The sequence below is a fragment of the Rhinopithecus roxellana genome, chromosome 3, assembly GCF_007565055.1.
Source record: "Rhinopithecus roxellana isolate Shanxi Qingling chromosome 3, ASM756505v1, whole genome shotgun sequence".
Taxonomy (NCBI): Eukaryota; Metazoa; Chordata; class Mammalia; order Primates; family Cercopithecidae; genus Rhinopithecus; species Rhinopithecus roxellana.
In genome coordinates, this window is record NC_044551.1 from 54,402,674 (window position 1) to 54,416,752 (window position 14,079).

General features: G+C 37.5%; 1 protein-coding gene across 1 annotated transcript in view; it reads left to right on the top strand.

The window, feature by feature from the left end:
- Positions 1-14,079, top strand: part of ZSWIM6 (zinc finger SWIM-type containing 6) — a 235,281-nt gene that overhangs the window by 158,161 nt on the left and 63,041 nt on the right. The window lies entirely within an intron of this gene.

Genomic DNA, 14,079 nt, shown 5'->3' on the forward strand with positions numbered 1-14,079 from the left:
AGTAGCCCAGACTTACCCCTCACTTCCCTGTCATGTGCCCAGAGATGCCATCTCAGCTAGCCAAATGTAGAAGGCATTTATTCACATATCGGATGAGGGTTGACATATGACATCTAAGATCTCTTCCGCTCTGTGTCTTTGCTGGTGGTTATCTACAAAGGCATAGGAGGAACCTAGGCTCCGTACTGCAAAGGCGTACCTTCTGTAGCTTCACCCAGGCGTGCATTCATGTGTTGTTCTTCCATTTCAATTTGTTTGAGCATGGTTCTTACACAACCAAGACCAAGAATTCCATTCACGTCTGCCTGTCCTGCTTAACCTTGCCTCTGAATGCCTTTGTGTCCTGGCCACCATTGTATATCAGTCTATTCAGACTATCCCAGGTATTAGCAAACAAACAAGCAAATCTATTCAGCAGTCCCATCTTCATTGCATAGCTCTTCATTTTCATTTGATTGTGAGCTTTATCAGACTGAAGCTGTGGCCTGTGTATCCTGATAGCTTCTCTAAGCACAATACTTAAGACGTAATAAGTACTCATATATGTTAAGCAAAAAGTATGACTGTCATTTTTCATTCTATTTTGTTCTTAGTAAGAAGTTGGGTATTTATTCTTTAAGGACATGTACACTTTTATGTTCCAAATCTACCAGTGAGTGACAGCTGGAGTCATCTGATGGAGGCCTCATGTCACATTTTCCTTCCTTTTATTTCCCTGTGGATGGTTGTGTTTATCGTAATTGGGCTTGCCTTAGCAACCAGTTTTTGCAGGTATCCTAGGGAGGTAATTTGATTGTTAGTATCATACCCTTTCTGTTGTACAATAGAACATTCTGGTGTTGACAGTTGGTAAAACAAAGGTATGGTCTCCTGATGGTCTATATAATTAGCAAATATATTCTGTAGGAGATAGTTCAAGTTGCTTTCACTATACTATCTTTAAAGTGCAGTACAGTGAAACTTAAAGAAAATTTGTAAAAGAAGAATTCATGTAGTAGTATTGAACTATCTAAAAAGGCGAGTCCTCATTTTTTTCCCATTCCCAACAGCTCCCTTAGTCTCCAAAAGCACCCTTATTCTCACAAGGCAGGCACTGTGGAGAGCATGGTTCATATTCTGAGACATTTTTCCTCATGAACACACATGTGCAGACATGTGCACACATATATATGAAGTTTTAAAATAAATAATTCAGAAAATAGTCTTCAGTTTTTTTCTCTTAATATGTCAGGAATATCTTATGTTAGTAGTCTTATGATGTAGTTCTGTTTTAATTGTAGTACAGTATTTTGTAGTATGGATATATTTAGCTTTTAACTCACTGAATGACTTTGAAGAGGTTGTTTGCATTTTTCCCTGTATACACACTGTTGCTGTGACCATCTTTATGTGTGAATGTGTGTGTGTATGTATGAATTTGTATAGATATAATAGATTCTTAGTAATAGAAATGCCAGAATAAATGATATATGCATTTTGAATTTTGTAAGTACTGCTGAACTTCCCTTCAAAAATTACCAGTTTTACCCTTAAGTTGTAAGTAAAACTTGATGTTTCTATAAGAATGTTTTTAGGCTGGGCTTGGTGGCTTATTATGCCTGTAATCCTGGGTCTTTGGGAGGCTAAGGTGCGTGGATCAGTTGAGCTCAGGAGTTCAAGACCATCCTGGCCAACATGGTGAAACCCTGTCTCTAGTAAAAATACAAAAATTAGCTGGGCATGGTGGCGTGTACCTGTAATCCCAACTACTTGGGAGGCTGAGGCAGGAGAACCACTTGAACTTGAGAGGCGGAGATTGCAGTGAGCCAAGATCGCACCACTGCCCTTCAGCCTGGGTGACAGGGAGGGACTCTGTCTCAAAAAAAAAAAAAGTGTTTTAAAAAAAATGGATAGAATCTATGATCATGTACAGGTGATCCCTTTTTTTTTTTTCTTAATATGAAAAGTTTTTACATTTCACTTTATTGCCAGAGAAGTCGTCTTTGAACTTACGTCTCTTAATTAGGAGGAATTATAAATCTCTAGCCCATGAGGAATTTGTTGGGGAATGCAAAAACAGCCAGGTTACTTTTAGCCCAATACCCTTCATCCTCTCTTCGCCTCCACATCTTGCCTTCCCTCACACTCTTTGGTCATCTCTGACACCATCCCAACCCTCATAATTTAAAAAAGATTGCTGCCAGCTGTGATCAGTTTCCTTGCCCATCCCGCTCTCATTGGGCTGGCCTCCGATCTCTCCAGTTTGGCTAGAAGAGCTTATCATTCCCATCTCCCCCACAGTGGTGCTTCTCATACCTCCCACTGTAAAACTATTCAGAGTGTTTAAGAGTTCAAGCTTTGAAGTTGGGCAACCTAAGTTAGAATACTGGCCCTTTGCTTTCCAGCTTTGTTACCAAGGGCAAGTAACTGAATCTCTTCAGGCCTCGGTTTTCTTGGTTGTCAAATGTGGACAATGAAGAGTGCCCATTTCATAAGGTCAGGATGGTCAAAGAGTAAAAGTGAGCTGCTATTACCATCATCATTGTGATGTGGCAGTTGATAGGAGTCCTCAAGGGCAGCGGTAAATATTTAAGGAAAATATTTGTGAACCATTTTTTTTAAAGTCTTTTAAAAATAATTGGAGTCAACTATTCTTAAAGCCTGAAAACATAGTAGATCTCTTTTAATAAATCTGAAGAGTTGAATTATGTAAAAATAAGACTTCCTGAGAATTTTGCATTTAAATATTTTTGTGTACTGAGTAATCATTAATACATCTATTAGATAAGTAATGGAAAATAACATACCTGAAAAGCACTCTGGGTTTATACTCTGCAGTTTTTAATGAGCGTTGGAGAATGTACAAATACTTTATTGCTTTTTTCCATATAAAATACATGATTATTTCTGTACATGCATACCTATACTATTGAACTGCTGCAGTAAATTAAATGATAATAAGAGATGAATAATAAAATCAGAAGAGAGGAAAATAATAGAGGAGGGGCCATAAACCCTGAAAGGTCTATTTGAGTTTCCTGAGATATATGCTGATGGCGGTGCTGCTTATTTATAATTCCTTGGCATTTAGCTGAAAGGAAGGTGGTTTGTTGGGGGAGCAGAACCTGGTGCACATCAGGCCTTCCTATGTCGTTAGCCTCCACAATCAGGAAAATGGCTTGTCCTCTGACAGCTCCTGGAGAGGACACCACACTATTTTACGGCAGTAGAATTACGTGGAGTGACCCTAGAGGGTGGAAGGTGATGAAAGATCTGGCTGTTTCAACTACAACAAAATTGTAAATTGAAATAAAGGCATTAGTTACCCCTTTGAAAGGAGACTTTAATTCAGGATAAAACTTAAATCTTTTCTAAAGATCTAAAGAGTGTGTTTATTGAGTGTTATCATCTTTCAGAGGTCTTCTAGTTCTCTCTTCTCTGCTGTAAAGAAAGAAATTTTTTTGAGTCTGAGTCACTACAGCTTGTTGTCTTGCCTTTTCCCTCTCGGTGCGAATGGTTGATGTCAGATTTTGCCTGTAAGACAGATCAACCAAGACCTTTGTAAGCCACCAACTTAATGTTTCCTAGCTTTAATAGCAAACACTAAAACTGTAGGAGATGGCCTTCTTCTCTAGGTCCCCAAAAGAGGCTGAATTAATCACCTCTGCAGTGTAGACATCTGCTGCCTAAATTCTGCCTGGATAGGCTGAATTTGACGAATTAATTTTAACAAAAAGGGACACTGCTACATAAATATAAATGTAAAAGCATTATTTGGAAACCGGTGTTACTGTGGCAGTTGGGTCACAGTTAAGATGAAGATGTTAACTTTGTAAACAAAAGACCTTCGCTCTTTCTTGTTTTGAATTTGTTTTCCAGCAAAGTAAGATAAAATAAAGCATTAAGTCTTCAACTGGAAGTCAAAGCTGTGAATAGCTCCATGCACCAGACACAGCATAAGCCAGTTATAAACGTGTCTTCATAGCTCAGTTTAAAATCTGCATAATGATTTGGTGGTATCTAACACCTAGAAGTAACTGTATCCATGGCGTGAGAAAGATACCTCATTCAGTATGGCTTAAATATGCTTTATTAGATACACTGGAGAGGTGTCTGTCTGATGCCTCAGGATCATGAATACTTTTAATTATTAAGATCTAGAATGTGCCACCCTGCTTAACATTCTCTCCAGATAGAATTCTACCCTCCCACCATTTTTATCCCCAGCAAAGATTCTGAATCAGTGAGTCTGAAGTGGTATCTCAGCATCTATTTTTCACAATATGCCTCTGGCATTTTGATATGCCGTTACTTTAGAGAACTACTGGGGCAAGCGAGTTTGATGTTGGGATAAATCACAACTAAATCAGAACCAAATCAAGCAGTAGATAGGGGATGCCAAAGACTTAGATAGTGGTCCTTTACGTCCATGAATTCTCCTTTGCTTTCTGCCTGTGACATTACATTACCAAGGTAGGTGGGTAAATCAAACTCACACATCCATCTCTGGGAATGAGAGACCAAATTGTTCTACTTTTTTTTTCCAACAGATAATTTGACTTTCCCCGAAGGCCTGAAGAATTAAGCTTCAGTAATAAAATGCCCACAAAGATTAATTATACAGTTGTAAATATTATAGCATTTATTATTATAAATATAAATAAGAGTAAAAACATGATAAGCTTTAAAACATTTTAATGGACCATTTAATTTACATACATACAGATTCTGGTTCCTGCCCAACGGGAGGAATATCTAATAGCAACTATATAAATACATGAGTTATGTTTCTTTTTGCATTCCCTTCTCAAAGCTAAATGCTGAGAGGTTTGTCTTTGATTATAGACAGCCATTAACAAGTAGACATAAATTTTGCAAATCTTACATTTTATATAAGGCTTAGGCAACATTGTAATGCATGTAATCAAGACATGTTAGGATTGAAATAGTACAAGAAAACCAAATACCACATGTTCTCACTTATAAGTGGGAGTTGAACAGTGAGAACACATGGACACAGGGAGGGGAACATCACACACCGGGACCTTTTGTGGGGCGTGGGGGGCTAGGGGAGGGATAGCATTAGGAGAAATACCTAATGTAGATGACGGGTTGATGGGTGTGGCAAACCACCATGGCATGTGTATGCCTATGTGCATGTTCTGCACTTGTACCCCAGAACTTAAAGTATAATAAAAATAGTTAAAACTTAGCATTAGTGTTAAATACATGAATTTGCACTTTTGGGGAAATTATTGTTGTAGACATTAAATTTCCTGGTCTATAATGTATAGGGTACATGTCTTATTCCTAAAATGTAGAGTGCATTTATGTTTTATTTATCTACTAGTTATCTTTGCTTGCAGTCTTATGAGTAAGTTAGGAAGATTTCTATATCACATGAGCAGATTTCTAATTTTTATTGCTCAGTTAATTTTTTTCCTTACATTATAGAATTTTAGAGTTAAGGAAATGGAGGCCTGAAGAACTTAAGTTATTTGCTTGAAAATGCATAGTTTTTCCAAACAGTGCCTACAACTGAAATCTTCTGAATTCTAATCCATCCTCTCAACTAGTGTGTAGACTTTGGACCATTTTTTTCCCCCAGTGCATTTCCCTCTTGCCCAGTACTGTAAAGAAGTAAGTTAATTCTAATACTAGCTTACCAAAAAATAAAAATAAAAACCCCAACTTAATATATCAGTTAATTTTTCTGTTGCTTATAACAGAATACCAGAAATTGAGTAATTTATAAAGAAAAGGAATTTATTTCTTATAGTTCTTGAGACTGAGAAGTCCAGGGTTGAGAGGCGGCATCTTGTGGGAGCCTTCTTGCTGGTGGGGACTCTGTGGGCACAGGGCATTGCGTGGTAAGGGAGCTGAGCATGCTAACATGCTAGCTTAGGTATCTCTTTCTCTTATAAAAGACACCAGCTCCCTCCCATGATAACCCATTAAGCCATTAATACACTAATCCAAGAATGGATTAATGCATTCATGAGGGCAGAGCCCTCATGATCCATTCACCTCTTGAAAGGCCCCACCTTTCAGTACTGCCACATTGGAGTTTAAATTTCAACACGAGTTTTGGAGGGAACAAGTATTCAAATTTTCTTAAAAACTTAAGAAAACATTCATATATTTATACATTTGCTATTAGACTTTCTTCACTTGAACCAAAATCTGTATGTATGTAAATTGTCCATTAAAGCAATTTTAAAATCCATCATATTTTAAAAATATATAATAGTGTCCGGGCACGGTGGCTCACTCCTGTAATCCCAGCACTTTGGGAGGCCGAGGTGGGCAGATCACAAGGTCAGGAGATTGAGACCATCCTGGCTAACAGGATGAAACCCTGTCTTCACTAAAAATACAAAAAAAAAAAAAAAAAAAAAATTAGTTGGGTGTGGTGGTGGGTGCCTGTAGTCCCAGCTACTCAGGAGGCTGAGGCAGGAGAGTGGTGTGAACCCAAGAGGTGGAGCTTGCAGTGAGCCGAGATCACGCCACTGCACTCCAGCCTGGGCAACAGAGCAAGACTCTGTCTCAAAAAAAAAATATATATATATATATATACACACACACACACACACACACACACACACACACACACACACACACATATATATAGTGTTTTTAAAACCTATCCAATTTTAAGGAAAAATATACATTGTGTAATTCAAGTCAAGAGTAATTTCTGTATTCTTCTATCACTTTTCACTATTACTGGGGGAACCCGCCCCCAATATTTCAGCGTATTTTCTTTCTATTTTCCATAAGTGTTGGCTGGCTGAGAAATAAAGAGAAAGAGTACAAAGAGAGGAGTTTTACAGGTGGGCCGCCGGGGGTGACATCACATATTGGTAGAACTGTGATGCCCACCTGAGCCTCAAACCAGCAAGTTTTTTATTAAGGGTTTCAAAAGGGGAGGGGGTGTAAAACAAGGAGTAGGTACAAAGATCACATGCTTTAAAAGGCAAAAAGCAGAACTACTAATAAGGATCTAACAAAGATCACATGCTTCTGAGGGAACAGGACAAAGGGAAAAAGCAAAACCACTGGTAAAGGTCCAACAAAGATCACAAGGTAAAGGGCAAAAGCAGAACTACTGATAAGGGTCTATGTTCAGCGGTGCCCATGTTGTCTTAAACATCTTAAACAACAGAAAACAGGGTTTGAGAGCAGAGAACTGCTCTGACCACAAATTTACTAGGGTGGTGGAGTTTCTCCCCTCCCTAGTAAACGTGAGGGCACTGCAGGAGACCAGGGCATATCTCAGACCTTATCTCAACCACATAAGACAGACGTTCCCAGACATCTGGGCGGCCATTTATAGACCTTCCCCCAGGAATGCATTCCTTTCCCAGGGTATTAATATTAATATTCCTTGCTCAGAAAAGAATTTAGCGATATCTCTCCTACTTGCACGTCCATTTATAGGCTCTCTGCAAGAAAAAAAAAATATGGCTCTTTTTGCCCGACCCTGCAGGCAGTCAGACCTTATGATTGTCTTCCCTTGTTCTCTAAAATTTGCTGTTATTCTGTTCTTTTTCAAGGTGCACTGATTTCATATTGTTCAAACACACATTTTACAATCAATTTGTACAGTTAACACAATTATCACTGTGGTCCTGAGATGATGTATATCCTCAGCTTACGAAGATAACAGGATTAAGAGATTAAAGTAAAGACCAGGCATAAGAAATTATAAAAGTATTATTTGCGAACTGATAAATGTCCATGAAATCTTCACAATTTATGTTCCTCTGCTATGGCCCCAGCCAGTCCCTCCATTCGGGGTCCCTGACTTCCTGCAAGACACTATTGGCATGAAAAAAAAGTAAGTGGCGTATATTCTGAAGTTTTTGGGGGATATCTGAATGGTGACCCCTTTGCCAATTCAAGCAGGCCACAGAAGACTGGACCAAATTCAGATCTACTTAAAATATTTGACTATTTCTGTGGCAAACCAAACGCCCAAGTCTGACATGGGTATGACCCAAGCAGCTGAAATGTCTTCAGTTATGCCACAGCACTCAGCCCCCATCCAAGTAGTTCTGGGGCAGGTCTCTTTGTGGATTTTGGCCCTTGGTGCACATAGAGAACAACTTAAAAAATGACAAAAACTGGGAGAAGTAACCACTGTGAGGCTAGATGTTTTTCGAGATGGAAGATTGTATTGTTTAGCTCAGTTTATCAGAAGGACCAGTGGAAATGGATGGTCAGTAGCTAATTAGAGTTTCCCCATGAAGAGGATAAGGAGGGATGTGTCAGATTTCCAAGGAGGATGTTGGGAAGAATTTAAAAATAAAAGTCAAGATTCAATAGTTGTTTGGAAAATCTCTTTTGAGGTATTTATGTAAAGAATCTATAGGTATTTTGTGCAAGGGTGTGTGTGTGTGTGTGTGTGTGTGTGTGTGTCTGTAGAATCAAAAGATGGGATGGATTAGGGTCTCTGAATTTCTGTGGGATACAGTTACAGACCTAGTAGTTAACTTCACATCATTGTGTGTCCTTAAAGCTTTCTGTAAAGGAAAGGCATGCTAACAAATGCCTACAAACATACCAGTACCCTTCCTTAAATATTTATTTGCTTTAGGGTTGACAGCCCCTGCCTTGATGACCTCGGGACTCAACATTAGCTCTAGGATCCTAGAATATGTTCATCGGCAGAAAAAAGAACCTGGAGACTGGATTTAGCAGTGTGGCTGTGTACAAGTCATAACCAATTGGAACCCATTTATCCTTTAGAATGGGGATCATGATCTATACTCACCTCCAGGGGACATTGTGAGGAGAAAATGAGATAATGTTTATGAAGATGCTTTAACCTTTTAAGTAAGAATTCTTTTTCCAGGGGAGAAAATGTATATGTGCCTTTCTCCATCCCTCTTTTCCCCCTTCCTCCCAGTACTTGATCTCCTGATAGTGGCTGGGTGTTGGGAAGCAATGGTGAGCAGGGTAGATACAATTCTTGTTCTCATGGAGCTTCACTTCTACATACTTGTCCAGTCCCTACTTGGAATGACTTTCTCTTTCTGGAAGAGTTGGTCTCTCCAATCTTCCTAAGAGGCCACTTACTTCCTTTGTCATCCTTGCTCATTTACTTATGCAGCCTTTAAATGTTGGCCTTCCTTAGGATTTGGTCCTAGATGCTCTTAAACAGTTTCCTGCTTCCCATAGTATATCCAGCTTCCTCCTTGAAATCCTCTTCCCTCTTCTCCACTGTCTCAAGGGTGTGTCAGATTCACCATATTTAAAACTAAGCTCGTGACCTAAACGCTGCTCCTCCTGACTCCCAAACCTTGTCCTTCTCTGGTGGTCTGTGTGTCAGTGAGTTTTCCAGTATTCCGTATGGTTGTTTAATCCAGAAACTCATGTCTCTCTCCCATACTTCACATATCCACTTATTCACCAAGTTCTTGTTGCGTTTATGAAATCCTGTCAGCCTCTCCATTTCTGCTCTCATTGCTGTTTTTCAAGCAACTATCATCATCCTGTATGCACACCATCAGAACAGCAGTATGTATTTTTGCCCCTCAATTCATCCTCCATATTTCAGATAAAGTTATTTTTTTAGATACATAAATATATTCACATGGTTCCAAAATTTTAAATGATGTCTCCTTCTCCCATGTAACTAGGTTACCTATACTCTTTAAAATGTCCTTCCAAAATATTTTATGCATATATAAAGAGATACTAACATGTAAGCTCTTTTGTAAACCTCATTATTTATTTATATGTATTTTGTTTATTATCATTTTTATTTGTATAAATGTTGAGGTACAAGAGTAATTTTGTTACATGCATAGATTTCATGGTGGTATGTCGTCTGGGCTTTAGGGCATCCATCACCTGAATAATGTACATTGTACCCATTAAGTAATTTCTCGTCACCAACCCCCCAACTCTTCCAAGTCTTCATTGTCTATCATTCCACACACTCCATGCCCTTCTGTACATAAGCTGCCACTTACCAGTGAGAATATGTAGTATTTGTCTTTCTGTGTCTGATTTGTTTCACTTAATATAATGACATCCTGTTTCATCTATGGTGCTGCATGGATGTGATTTCATTCTTTTTTTTTTTTTTATGGCCAAATAGTATTTCATTGTGTATCTGTACCACATCATTCATTGAGAGACACTTAGATTGATTCCATATCTTTGCTGTCATGAAAAATGCTGTGATACAACATAGGAGTGCAGGTGTTTTTCATATAATGTTTTCTTTTCCTCTGGGTAGATACCCAGTAGTGGGATTGCTGGATGGAATGGTAGTTCTGTTTTTAGTTATTTGAAAAATCTCCATACTGTTTTCCGAAGATGTTATACTAATTTATATTCCCACCAACTGTGTATAAGAGCTCTGTTTTCTCCACATCCTCATCAACATCTGTTATTTTTTGTCTTTTTAATAATAGCAATTATGACTGGTATAAGATGATATCTCATTGTGGTTTTGACTTGCACTTCTCTCATGGTTAGTGATGGTCTTCTTTTGAAAAATGTCTCTTCTCCTTTGCTCATTTTTTAATGGGATTATTTGTGGGTTTTTTTTTTTGTTGTTGAGTTGTTTGATTTCCTTGTAAATTCTGGATTTTGTTCCTTGTCAGGTGAATAGTTTGCAAATATTTTCTTCCATTCTGCAGGTTGTCTTTTCACTCTGTTATTTCCTTTGCTGTACAAAAGCTTTTTAGTTTCATTAAGTCCCATTTTTCTATTTTTGTTTCTGTGCTTTTGAGGTCTTTGTCATAAATGCTTTGCCTAGACCAGTGTCCAGGAGAATTTTCCGTAGGTTTTCTTCTAGTATTTTTGTAGTTACAGGTCTTACATTTTATGATGAGACTTAAGAGTCCAGCTTTGGTCTTCTGCATGTGGCTATGTAATTTTTTGAAATTTATTTCCAAAAAGGACACCATTTATTGAAAAGGATGTCCTTTCCCTAGTGTATATTCTTGCGAATTTTGTGGAAGATCAGTTGGTTGTAAATGTGTGGCTTTATTTCTGAGTTCTCTGTTATGTTTCATTGGTCTATGTGTCTATTTTTATACTAGCACCAGGCTGTTTTGGTTACTATAGACTTGTAATATAATTTGCAGCCGGGTAATATGATGCTTCAGCTTTGTTTTTTTTATTTATTTGGATTGCTTTGGCTATTTGGGCTCTTTCTTTCGTTCCATATGAATTTTAGGATTGTTTGTTCTAATTCTGTGGAAAATGTCAATATTTGGATAAGGATTGCTTTGAATCTGTAGATGGCTTTGGGCAATAGGGTCATCTTACCTATATTAATTCTTCTGATCTATGAGTATGCGATATTTTTCCATTTGTGTCATCTTTAATTTCATTCATCACTGTTTTATAGTTTTTTTGTAGAAATATTTTACCTCCTTGGTTAAATATATTCTTAAGTATTTTGTTTTTTTGTTGTAAGTAGGATTTAGTTCTTAGGTAGATTGTTATTGGCATATAGAAACACACTTTTTGTATGTTGATTTTGCATCCTGCAACTTTACTGAATTCGTTTATCAAATTGAATCACTTTTTGGTGGAGTCTTCAGTTTTTTCTAGATGGAAGATTGTATAATCCGTGAACAGGGATAATTTGACGACTTCTTTTCCAATTTGGATGCCTTTTATTTACTTCTCGTGACTGATTACTCTGACTAGGACTTCCAACATTATGTTGACTATGAGTGGGAAAATGGGCATTCTTGTCTTGTTCTAGTTCTTAGAATGCTTTCAACCTTTCCCCATTCTGTATGATGTTGACTGTGGGTATTTCGTATATGGCCTTTATTATTTTGGGGTATGTTCCTTTTATGCCTAGTTTGCTGAGGATTTTTTATCATGACGAGATGCTGCATTTTACAAATGCTTTTTCTGTGTCTATTGAGATAATCATATGTTTTTTGTTCTTTATTCTGGTATCACATTTCTTGATTTGCATGTTGAACAATCCTTGCATCCCTGGTGTAAAATCCATTTGATCATGGTGTATAATCTTTCTGACATACTGTTGGATTGGATTTGCTAGTATTTAAAGAGTTTTATGTCTATATTCATCACGGATATTGGTCTCTAGTTTTCTTTTTGGGTTGTGTCCTTGTCTAGTTTTGGTACCATACTGACATTAGCCTTGTATAATGAGTTAGGGAGGATTCTGTCTTCTGATTTTTTGGGACAGTTTCAAGACAATTCGTATTAGTTCTTCCTATGTTTGGTAGAATTAGGCTGTAAATCCATCTGATCCCGGGCTTTTCTTTGCTGAGAGATTCTTTATTACTGATTCAATCTTGCTACTCATTACTGGTCTGCTCAGGCTTTTCTGTTTCTTCTAGGTTTTCTAGTTTTGGGGCATATAGTTATTCGTAATAGGTCTCTGATCATCTTTATTTCTGTGGTATCAATTTTAATGTCTCTGTTTTCATTTCTGATTTTATTTATTTGGATCTTCTCCTTTTCTTGGTTAGTCTATCTAGTATAAACATCATTAATTGCCTGAAAAGTGGTATACTGTGTATATTTTTATTCTCCTTGATTTTTTTTCAATCAACAGTATGTCCTGGATATCTTTCCATTGTAATGCATAGAGAAGCTCCACATTCGTTTTTATGGCTGCATAATATTTCTTGGTAGGAATGTTGAAATTGATACATATCAGGACAAAACATCTTTTATTATTTAGAGTTTTTCTTTCTTCCACTTTAATAACTTGTCATGAATTCCCATTCATTACTCTCAGGGAAAAAACTAAGCTCCTCACCAACCAAGGCACTCAGTTGACCCTGCTTCTTTTCTCGAGGATTATCTTGTATTACTCTTCCTCTCATCTTCTATCCTTGGGTTGCATAGACTGCCTTTTATTTCTTCCATGCACCATGTTTTTTCCTGCCTAAGGGCTATGCTCAAGTTCTTCTTAAATGCAGACCCTTCCCTCCTTTTCTGACCGTTAGTTTGTTTTTAATTAGCTTTTAATCCACTTAAGGCACGTCTCAGCTCAGTGCCATTTCATCAAGGTATGCTTACCCTAGCAATCCAAAGCCAGAATTCTCTAATGATAGTCTTCCATCACCCTGCCCTGTTCCTCTGAGCAGTTATTACCATTTATTTTACATTTGTATATATGATTATTAGATTGATATTTATCTCAAAAACTTAAAAGAGTGTTTTTCAAATAGTGGGTGGCCACCCTGTTATAGGTTGTAAAATCAGTTTTTAAAATTTTGACAAGCCATCTTTAAAAAATGAAATAGAGTAGAAAATATTGAGCCTCTGCTTATAGTAAGGACACTTTCTTTCATCAGATTTTTGCAGATTAATCATGTAAACACACAGACACATAAACATATTAGGCATGATGTAAAATATATTTCTTATTGTGGGGTCTTGTTCAGCAAAATTTGAAAGCCTCTGAACTAGGTTATAGATTCAGTGAGGACAGGATTCTGTCTATTTTGTACACTATTCCACCCCCAAGTCTAGCAGAGAGGCTGGCACTGAGTCAGGCACTCAGTGAATGTGTTGACTGGCTAAATGAATGAATGAACATACACTTTTGCAGGCAGGCTCAGGGACCCACTGCCTTCCTGTACTAGGGACTAGTAGACCCTGGTTCTAAGCAGATGCTAGTGATTATTTCTTTGGTTAATTGAGTCTGCTTTAGATCATTAGAAGACAAGAAAAGTAATACAAAACCACACCTACAGATGTATTTTTTTTAAGGGTTGATAAGCAGATGAAACACTGAGGATGAATGATTTTTAGATCTAAATTTTTTTATATTACTTAGGAAACTTAGACCTTAAAATACCATTTTATTTTATTGGCAAATAATGAAACAATCTACCTGCCTAAATATCTGGGTAGTTTTTTAATTTCTAAGGTAGTCTTTACACACAGGGCTTATTACATAGCTGTTATCTTTGTGTGTACTTCAGCAATAAAATATTTATGCAGTTTGGCAAGGTGATACTACAACCTGGTTTAATACAACAGCTGCACTGCCTGTTCCCATGTGGCTTGATTTCCCTTTTTAATCTTCGGTTTTCTGCAACTAAAGACTTATGTCAGCATGTAGTTTATACAGCAGCA